Source organism: Choristoneura fumiferana, chromosome 28 (assembly GCF_025370935.1).
Source record: "Choristoneura fumiferana chromosome 28, NRCan_CFum_1, whole genome shotgun sequence".
In the NCBI taxonomy this organism is placed as follows: domain Eukaryota; kingdom Metazoa; phylum Arthropoda; class Insecta; order Lepidoptera; family Tortricidae; genus Choristoneura; species Choristoneura fumiferana.
In genome coordinates this window covers 4,244,762-4,255,457 of record NC_133499.1, presented here as the reverse complement: position 1 = coordinate 4,255,457, position 10,696 = coordinate 4,244,762, and the positions used below count along the sequence as shown (strand labels likewise).

Below are 10,696 nucleotides of genomic sequence, written 5' to 3'. Positions count from 1 at the left end.
TTGCTAATTTTAAGTAATTCACTCACATTAAATCGGACCGATAGGTTTTCCGATAAATTATCGGACACATATCCGAGACCCCACACACTAGTCTCTTTCGAGCGTCACCGCCATGACGTTGACAATTATCGGACGTTTATTTAATTACACTGATAAAAAATGTGACGTGACTCCTGCAACAGCGTTCGGCAGAAAAGGACTTATTTTTATTTTATTCTCAAAAATATTTTCTTGCTCCTGTCAAACTGTTGGCGTTCTGCAGAATAAACCGCAACCCTGTCATCGTAACTGACACTGGCCAAGCCTTAAGGCCGCCATCAAGGGGATAATAATAATAACACTGATAAAAAAAGATTTGCTAACAGTAACAAAAAAATGTTACCTGTAACTTTGTAACATAACTTGAGTAACAAACTTGTAACAAAACAAGGCCTTTGGTAGCTAAAAGTTAGGTGATGTCTTACAAAATCAGTTTTGCAATATAAGCATAATTTTGTTTCCTAATTATTAAATTTTGGCATCAAATAGCCAAACTAGTCCAGCTATCCCTTTTTTCAGTGTACTTTTGGAGTCATGTCCCCATTATTGCGAACAATGACGCTGATTCGCAAAATTCGAACTTCGTATCTTGCCGTCCCGCTTATGCTTATATTGTTTAATACGGGAGTGAGAGGGACGGTACGACACGAACTTCGATTTTCGAATTTCGTAGTAGCCCCTCTGATTATAAAAGACTTATATGTAATTGTCGTCGGCGGGCGCCCTCTTGTAGAAGGCCCGGGAGACATCGACGGGCCCCCGGAGCCCGAGCCAGCCGAAGTAGCCTCGTCTCCAGAGCAGCACCAGGGACAGCATGATTGGAACAGCCAGGAGGACCCCTGGAATGAGATGGAGTGTGTTGGTTAAGGATGTAAGATTTTTGAAGGTCTGTAGGGCAGTGGTAGGGTTGCCAACTTTTTTTTACAAGAAATAAAGTATGTTTAGTTTAGAGAAGGGAAATATGGACAGTGTTTTGACCCCTGACGCAAAAAGGGGGGTTTTATAAGTTTAACCGCTACGTCTGTCTGTCTGTGGCACGGTAGCTCTTAAACGGGGGAATTTGAATGCGGATTTTTTTATTTGAAAGGAGGGTTTCGAGCGATGGTTCTCAAACATTTTTATCAAAATAGGTTCAGCCGTTTTTGAGATACTGAACTTTGAAGTGATAATGTCGGGGGTTTTTTACAAGAAATAAAGTATGTTTAGGTTTGAGAAGGGAAATAAACAGTAGTTTTCTTCTTTTTTACCCCCGACGCAAAAAGAGTCTGTCTGTCTGTGTGTCTGTGGCACTGGAGCTCTTAAACGGGTGGACCGATTTGAAATCAGGGTTAAGCCATTTTCGAGATATTGAACTTTGAAGTGACAAAGGCGACTCTCCCTACTTTTTGTTGGCTAGGTTAGGTTATTTACACGTTTACCGTTTAACGTTTGACCTTTGTTTGACCTTCATCCTAACACTGACAGGTGACAGATGACACTATGTTTTTTAAAATAAGTGTGACGGGCAAAGATAAACGTAGGTTTTAACACAATTGCAACTATGCATCGTTATAATTCCAGTAACTTATGAATGGGATAAAAAAATAAACCCTACTAAAACCAAAATCCTTCAAATAGATGCCTTAAATTTATTACCTATTTTTTATCAAATAGGTGGCAAACGAGCATGCGGATCACCAGGTAAGCGATAACCGCTACCCATGGACACCTACAGCATAATTAGGACTGCGGGTGCGTTGCCGGCCTAAAGGAGAAGGGGATAGAGGAGGGGAAGGCGGCGGATTTGTTGAAAAATATAAATATAAAAATAAGCATTGTTTTTTTAGACCAATGCCAATACAATAATCCATAGACACTTCGGAAGCAGTCCGAATTCACACGATGGCAAAAGATTATTAGGTACATTTGTAAAGATATCCGTACGCAAGGTCTTATATATGTGCATGTGTATATGGTGCAGTACTAACCAATTAGCGTGCCGAGCAGTATAGCGCCGTCTCGCTCTGGCCTGTTGCCGTATTTGTCCACGCAGCGCATGGTCCGATGAATGTCATGAAGATGTTTCATCGTGTATCCTCGCATCTCTATCGGCTCCTGGCAACTGAAAGAGATAGCTAATTAAATTACCATACTAAAGGTTACAGCTTGTTAAAGCCACCCGGCACCCGACCAGTACCCTTAGTGTAAGTTTTCGGTACCCTTAGTGTAAGTTTTCGGTTACAAAATACATGAAATGAAAAATGAAATGAAATGAAATGATTTATTTTGCTGGAACATCACAGGTGTTACTTGTACATGTTAGGTGGGTGCAGTTACATGAATGCATGCTCCGCCATAATATGGCACGCAAAAGTCTTAATCTAAATAATATTATCTATATCTAATGTCAATTAATCACACAAATTTCATTAAAATAATTACAAATTATATCAATTACACAAAATTAAATTAAACTAAGTAATGTCAAGAGAAATAAAATTATTACGCAATTACAAATTAAATACAATTCTAATCTATTCATACAATTTATCAAATATTCTTTAAGACTGTAAAATGGTCGTAAAAGTAAAAAAGATTTTAATTTCTTAGAAAATTCATACACATTGCTACATTACTTTATGTCTTCATTCAAAAAATTATAGATTTTTATTCCATTATATTCAATGCTTCTTTTAAACTGTACATAATTCCTAGAATCAGGCAGCCGGATGTCAAAGTTACATTTTGCTCTACGTGGCCTATTGATTCTTCTACATGGTGTAAACCTAAACTTGTTTTTATGAATGAAAACACATCTCGATCGCGTTCGCGTTAAAATCTCAATTTGTATGGAAACATGAACATCGCAAACGTTCCGCTAGAGGCGCTGTTCGTGCTTGCATACAAATTGAGATTTTAACGCGAACGCGATCGAGACGTATTTTGTAACCGACAACTTACACTAAGGGCACGGTTACAAAATACGTCTCGATCGCGTTCGCGTTAAAATCTCAATTTGTATGGAAACACGAACATCGCAAACGTCCCGCTAGAGGCGCTGTTCGTGTTTCCATACATATTGAGATTTTAACTAATTTAACGCGAAAGCGATCGAGACGTATTTTGTAACCGAAAACTTACAGTAAGGGTACCGCACTGCCTCGACTTTCGGCGTCCACTCGTTGTCGGCAGGTGGTCCACGCGCGGACGCCGCTTTGACAACGAGTGGATCTCGCGCGGTCCACGAGTTTCCGAGTAGAGGGGATGAAGAGGGGTGGCGGGGGGGTTGAAGCGCCGCATCGCAAGTAGTGACCGCATACCCGTTACAAATCCATATGAAGAATACTAACCGCTCGAGGCGAGGCGGCGCTGGTCAGATGCCGGGTGTACTAGCACGAAAGCTATCACATAATTATCAAAGTCAAAGTCAAAATATTTTTATTCAATTTATCTACAAGCACTACTGAATATAAAAAAATATGCCACCGATTCGTAAAAACCTCTCCTGAGAAGAATCCGGCAGGAAACTCAGATTTTAACAGAACAATGCATTTTTGTAACAATAGATTGAGTGAAGGAAGGGATCGCCAAAGCGGATTGGAATTATCCAAACATCCCAGTCGGTGCACTTCACGAATTTCTCCAACCCTCATACGTACACAAGTTTCTCCGACTCATTGGCTCCTTTATTCTCTACAATGGGCACGAGCACGTCGACCATCCATTGCGTGGAGCAGTCGCAGAGGAAGGGGTTGTTGGAGACGTCCAATTTCTCCACCAGGTCCCAACGGGAGACTAGACGGCGATCTATTTCCGACAGGTTGTTGGAGATGATGTAAAGCTGGAACAAAAATAATTATCAGATTTGAAAATTTATCTAGATTCAGATTTATCTAGATTTCTTTTATTTAACCCACTTAAAAAAAGGAGAAGGTTCTCAATTGCTGTTATAAATAAATTATTATCTTTCTTTCTTTCTTCTTTCAATTCGACAGTTTGTTTTTTAACCCCGACGCAAAAAGACCCTCTTTTATATAAGTTTGACTGCTATGTGTGTCTCTCTGTGGCACCGTAGCTCTTAAACGGGTGGACTGATTTGAATGCGGTTTTTTTTATTTGAAAGCAGGCTTTCTAGTTTTTAGACGTTTTCTTTTTGAGATATTGAACTTTGAAGTGACAAAGTCGGGGGTTAAATTTTTGTTGGTTAGGTTATTTGTGTGTTTGTCACGCGATCATTAACTAAGCTATATACCTACCTTACTTATCAAATCTGAGATTTACTGAACAAAATCTTACCTCCTTGATCATAGGCCAGTCGTATGTCTCTCCGATGTCATCAGGACGCGCTAAAGCCTTCGCATCGATGTCCTCCAACTTAGGGTTGTAGCTCAGGTGCAGCTTCACCAAATTCTCCAGCCCCGCGAGTGCGCCCGCGCCGATACGCTTCAGCTCTGGCATGTTGCACATGTGGAGCTCCTTTAGCTTTTTGAGGATCGGGAAGCCGCTAGAAATAGACATAGGTGCAGTCAGGATGGAAAAATATAATAATAATATGAAAGTGAAATAAGTTTTTGGTAGAAATTTCATTTTTAATACAAGCTTTTTTTTGCTGACTGTACTTTTTGTTGATGTACTTGTATTGTCATTCAAACTACATTTGAATACCAAATTTCAAGTCGATGCCATTAACCGTTGAAGCGTTCCGTCCTGTGGAGACGATCCTGGCCGGACTGCCAGGATGTCACTATCTGTTTATTGTATTGTCACCAAATTGACATAAGTTTACCAAATTTCAAGTTGATTGGACTACTAGAACTGGGTCAAATTTAACTTGCAAGATTTGACCCAAAGAAATAAACAAACGAACAGGGCAAGTTAAATAAAAGATTGTAAAAATCGCTGTTCATAAATAACTTAGTCTTACATGGCATCCTCCTTGGTCATATCCAACTCCTCGATCGGGTTCTGGTTCAAGTTCAAATAGACCAGGTTTTTGGTCTCCTCCAACTCCTGGGGCACCATGGTGAGCTGGTTGTCGCTCAGATCCAGATGCTCCAAGTAGCGGGGGTGTGGAGGAACTTGTCCGGGATGTCTGAGAGCTGGCAGGAGCGCAGCCGCAGGTCCTGGGTCCAGATAATAAGACTTGAGAACTAACACTCGTTATTCAAAAATATCTGTCCTGCCCGGGGATCGAACCCGGAACCTCAAGCTTCGTAGTTGTCTTTGTCTTACCCGAAGCATTGGTAAACTGGAAATGGCAATCAGCGTGACATGATCGATGGTAGTCAGGGGGTTGCCGGTGAGATCGAGCGAGGTCAGCTCCGGGAGGTGCTCGAAGAGGTCTTGGTGCAGCGAGTGGAAGTCGTTGTAGGCGAGATTCAGCTCGCGCATGGAGGCAAGAGGCTCGTACTCTTCCGCGGAGTAACGGCCCTGGAATACATAGAATGATTAGATGAACCATACTAATATTATAAATTATAAATGCGAAAGTGTGTGTGTTTGTATGTAGTTTGCCCGTCTTTCACGTCGAAACGGAGCGACGGATCGACGTGATTTTTGGCATAGAGATAGTTAATGGGCCAGAGAGTGACAGGCTACTTTTTATCCCGGAAAAATGCACAGTTCCCGAGGGAACAGCGCGCATAACCGAATTCCTTCGCAGACGAAGCCGCGGCCAAAGCTAGCCTTTCTAAAAAATGATTTAATTAAACACTACACAATAGCCATATGTACCTATATATACAAAAATAACAAAGACATTAGTACAAAAGCAATCAACGAATGATTTATTGTATAACGTAGGTAAGTTACAAAGATTTAAGGAGTTCTCTAAAAAAATAGGATTTTATATTTTAGGATTCCATAGCCAAAATGGCAAAAAAAACCTTTATAATTTCGCCATGTCCGTCTGTCCGTCTACGGCTTAGCTTAGAGACTATTAGTGCTAGAAAGCTGTTATTATGCATGAATAATGCAGCAATTATAACGACAAATTGGTAAAGTATAATGTAGGGAAACAATTTTTTGTACTTTTTAGGGTTGCGGAGCCAAAATGGCAAAAACGGAACCCATAAGGGTTCGATAAGTTTCGCCAATGTCTGTCTGTTTGTCTGTCTGTCCGTCCATCCGCGGCTTTGCTCAGGGACTATCAATGCTAGAAAGCTGTAATTTACACAAATATATATGTAAACTATGCCGACAAAATGGTACAATAAAAAATTCAAAAACAATTTTTATAGAGTACCTCCCATAGACGTGAAGTGGGGGTGATTTTTTTTCTCATCCAACCTTGTAGTGTGGTATCGTTGGATAGGTCTTGATTCAGTAATTTTTTGCAAAATATTCAACTAAAGTGCCAATTTCCTTTTTTTTAATCGAGCATCCCCCCGCCCCTCCCTTCTAAAATCTAACCGGTGGGTGGAAAAATTTGAAAAAATTCAGGATGGTAGTAAGTATATCAAACTTACAAGGAAAACTATAACGGTTAAGTTTTCTTGAGAATTATTAGTAGTTTTTAGAGTAAATAGCAGCCTAAGGTATAAAATATATACAGGGTGGATTTCGACGAGGGACCTTTGCGGAGATATTGCATTGTTTAAGTGATACACAGTCGATTTATAATGTTTAGAAACTTAAACAAAGTAAAAAAAAAAATACAAAATTCACTCATTTTAACTGTGGTGATAACCCTATATTGCATCTGCACATAACGGCAAGATGCTAGATTAAGGAATCGCCGTCGGAAAAACTCGGGATATTACGTTTATTTCCGAGAGTTGTTGTCATCGTACTGATGTAAAAATGACACATAAAAGTCAAATAAATCAAATAAAATGCAAAAATACGAATATCAATTACTTTATTACAATTTTTACATACGGTGTTCAAATGTTCCTCCGTGTCTAATAATACACGCTGCAGCCCGTGCCCGAGTATGTATTTTGTAAGGGTGAAGCGCGGGCACGTTTAAGAACTTTTAGTACTGCGGTATGACTTATTTCGAAATGTCGACCAGCTGATCTCGAACTTTTTCTTGGATTCCGCTCAAATTACCGCAGTATTCTTTCTTCAAGTCTAGCCGCAAGACGAATAACAGGTCCTCCACGTTGATCGTTCCGAGCTTCTTGTACAATGGGCGTAATGGGCTGATTGTTGGTGACACGATCACAAGCACGTAAAATTGTCCTACGACCTGTTGGGTGTGGTGGTGGATATGTTTCCCTGTAACGTCGTAAAGCTTCAACCGCATTATGATTTAGCTTGCGTATAACATGAGCAAATAAATATCCACGTGCATCTAACAAAGGCATTTTCATGTATAGGAAGCAAATGAAATGAACTTAAACGTCAATTTCATTTCAAACATCATATTATGATATGTTTATGATCGATTTTTCAATCATGCAAAGAGTTTCGATAGTTGTAGAAAATGCGTTGGTTCTATCTCGGCTCGGCGAATGAAGAGTCCTATGACAACCTATTACTACAACTTTAGTGCAATATCCGTCAAATATTGGTAAGTATTAAATTTTTTGGCGATAACCAAAATAAAATAAAAAAAAAACAAGGACAGCCAATTGTATGAATTGCTGATCAACCAGGGAACAATTTCAATTCATTCGAAAATAATTTGATGAAGCGAGTTAACGAACTAAAACCTTTTATCAGCTAGGTAGGTAAACAGAGACATTATTTATGATGAAAGAGGTTACTATCTTTTTAATTGTTTATGACGATTGAGTACATTCGAGTGAATGTCAGTGTCATGTCATGTCATGTCATGTGAGTATTTGTTGTGGTTAGAATTATTAACTAAGAAATTACATAAATACTCCAGAGACAATCACCTCTGCAAATCCTGCAACGATTTTTTAGCGTTGCACGAAGACCTAATAATGGGCAAATGGCAACATATTAACGTAATATCCTGACGTCTAAAGATTGTTTACAAGTAAGAACATTGACCCAGCCACTAGGTTGGCACAAAGTAGTTTTTGGTATGAATGTTTAAAAGGCTATAACTTGAAAACGGTAACATATATTTCCATAGTTTCTATGGGGAAATATAGTGCTAAGGTTGAACTATCTGCCAGTTCCGCAAAGGTCCCTCGTCGAAATCCACCCTGTATAACTTGAATATTCCGTACAAAATACGAAATCCTTAGAAAAATATTACTTAATTTATTCGTAATGGCTACGGAACCCTATTTCGGGCGTGTCCGACACGCTCTTGGCCGTTTTTTTCCCTCTAACCTCATATTGTGGGGCAGGGGCGGCAACCTTTTGGCAGACATGGGCCACATAGTGACAAATATAGATAATTTTGTACTAAATAGGTGTCTACCTACCTAGTTATCTACTTATTGTAGGTCAGGTAGGTACTATAAGACTTTCATTTACAAAGCAGTCGCGGGCCGCAGGGAGATAGGTCTCGGGCCGCGCGTTTCCGACAATCGTTGGATAGGAGGTGAATTATTTGACAGCTTTTTTACCTGTTTCTCTACTATCACATCGTTCCGTACACTACAGAGATACAATGTATAAATAAATATTAATGTTTATGGTGGGATGAACTTAGGTACCTACCTCAAAAGCATGCGGACTCAGCTTGCTTGTCAGCTTATTGTGGCTCAAATCCAGAACCCTCATTTCCTGCAGATCCCTAAAACTGGCGTTCTCAATGAAATCTATCTTGTTGTTGGATAATCTAGCACTTCGATTTGAAAGGTCGGCAATGGCTGTGATGTTTGTTAGGAGGTTGTCGCTGAGGTCTACTGAGGTCGGCTTGTAGTCAGTGAGGTCTGAAATGTAAAAAAGATTGTGAAAATGCATACGAGCAGTGCAAAAATTGTTATGTTTTTTGGACATCATCACCATCATCATCATCATCAGACTGAAGACGTCCTCTGCCAAAACTAAGGCCTCCCCCTTAGAACGCCACAAATGAACGACCACTCGCCGCTTGCATACACCGGTTGCAACTCTTACGATATCGTCAGTCCACCTGGTGGGAGCCCTGCCAACGCTTCGTCTTCCGGTTCGTGGTCGCTCGAGGACTTTTCTCCCCCCCCCCCCCCACGGGTAGGTTATCTGTCCTTCGAGCGACGTGGCCCGCACATTGTCACTTCAATTTGAAATTTCCAGCTAAGTATGTCTGCGACTTTAGTTCTTCGACGAAGTCACATCTGCTTTAAAAATATTGATTTACCAATATTACACAAAGAAATCACAATCCATAGAATTCAAGACAACCCACAATCTTTCATATATATCTATATCTCACTCTGCGAGGCCGTAAAGCCAACGAGTTTGTAGTGGTCAATCGAGCGCCGCAATGTAATGCAACTTGCACGAGTTTCTTGCAAGTCTAAACTCGGCTTAAGTTCACCAGACGGCGTTAGTATCGCAAGATCAGTTTGACGTTGCTTGCATCAAAGTTCAAACAGAACTCACGATACCAGCGCCAACTAGCACGTCACAGAAAAGCTTTAAAGTAGTAAGCGATAGAAAACTAGCTTATTCAAAGGTAACTTACTTCCCCATTCCTCGAGGGTGAAGAAATCTACCAAGTTCTGGTCCTTGCAGTTAACTTTTCCATCCTTGCAGACACAAACTCTGCAGATTCCGCTCTCTTTCGCCACAGTGTTATCGGCTTCAACCGTTGCAGCTGAAATAAATGCAAGTTAGTACTGCTACTTAGCGATAGGATGGCGTTACAAATAATTTAGTTCGGCAAACAGACTAAAATTATTGAATTAACTTTTAGGTTTTTAATATTAACGAATTTTATATATTGTTGAATGAACATCGGTCATTTAATATGCTGCGAAAAAAACCTGCTAATTATTCACCTAACCAGTTTTTAAAATCACTTGTTAAATAGTTCTGCTACTCAACCACAGATGGCGCTCCATGTCTCGACAAATATAAGCAAAATTATTACAAAAACTTACCTTCTTGGCATTGGGCACCGATCAATATACAGCATAAAACAATGCAGTATGCGTAACGACCCATTTTCGCTGAAAATAAAATCATAAATGATAAAAAATCCAAATAATTTCCAACTTTATTGCACCACTTGCAAGTAATATGGTATATTATTGTATCGGTTTTACTTAGCCTTTGTCGATACTAGGGCGTAGATAAAGACTATCAGAGAGATAGCATAATCAGTATTTATCACTAGTAGGTACTAGGAATTATGAAGTAAACGTAATGACGAATCGACTAACAAAAATCAGTACCTAGTTCCGTAAGTGTGTGTATCAAGTCACAGATGAAGTTTGTTTTCTCAACTAGCCCACTGAAGTTTACTTGAAACTAATGAGAGAACAAGATTCCGACAAATTTAGCTTACTTATACTTAACTAATTATTTAAAATAAATAATAAATTATTTTCAGCGAAACTAATGTTGCCAGTGTGACGATATGATCATACGATCATAAATGCCAAAGTTGTAAATCTGTTTGTTGGTTTTTTATTGTTTGTTTTTACTTCATCACGTCCAAACCACTACACTGATTCAGATGAAATTCGGTATACAGATAGTTTAGGTGCCGGAGAAGGACATAGGATAGTTTTTACCCCGGAAAAAACAAATTACTGCGCGGACGGAGTTCGGGGTGACGCTAGGCTAGTATTTTAATAATTTGCTCGTGTTACAGGCCACACCC

The 10,696-nt window shown here is 39.7% G+C and overlaps 1 pseudogene; it reads right to left on the bottom strand.

Annotated features, from left to right (window-relative positions):
• Positions 1-332: 332 nt before the first annotated feature.
• Positions 333-10,040, bottom strand: LOC141443858 (uncharacterized; annotated as a pseudogene).
• Positions 10,041-10,696: the final 656 nt, after the last annotated feature.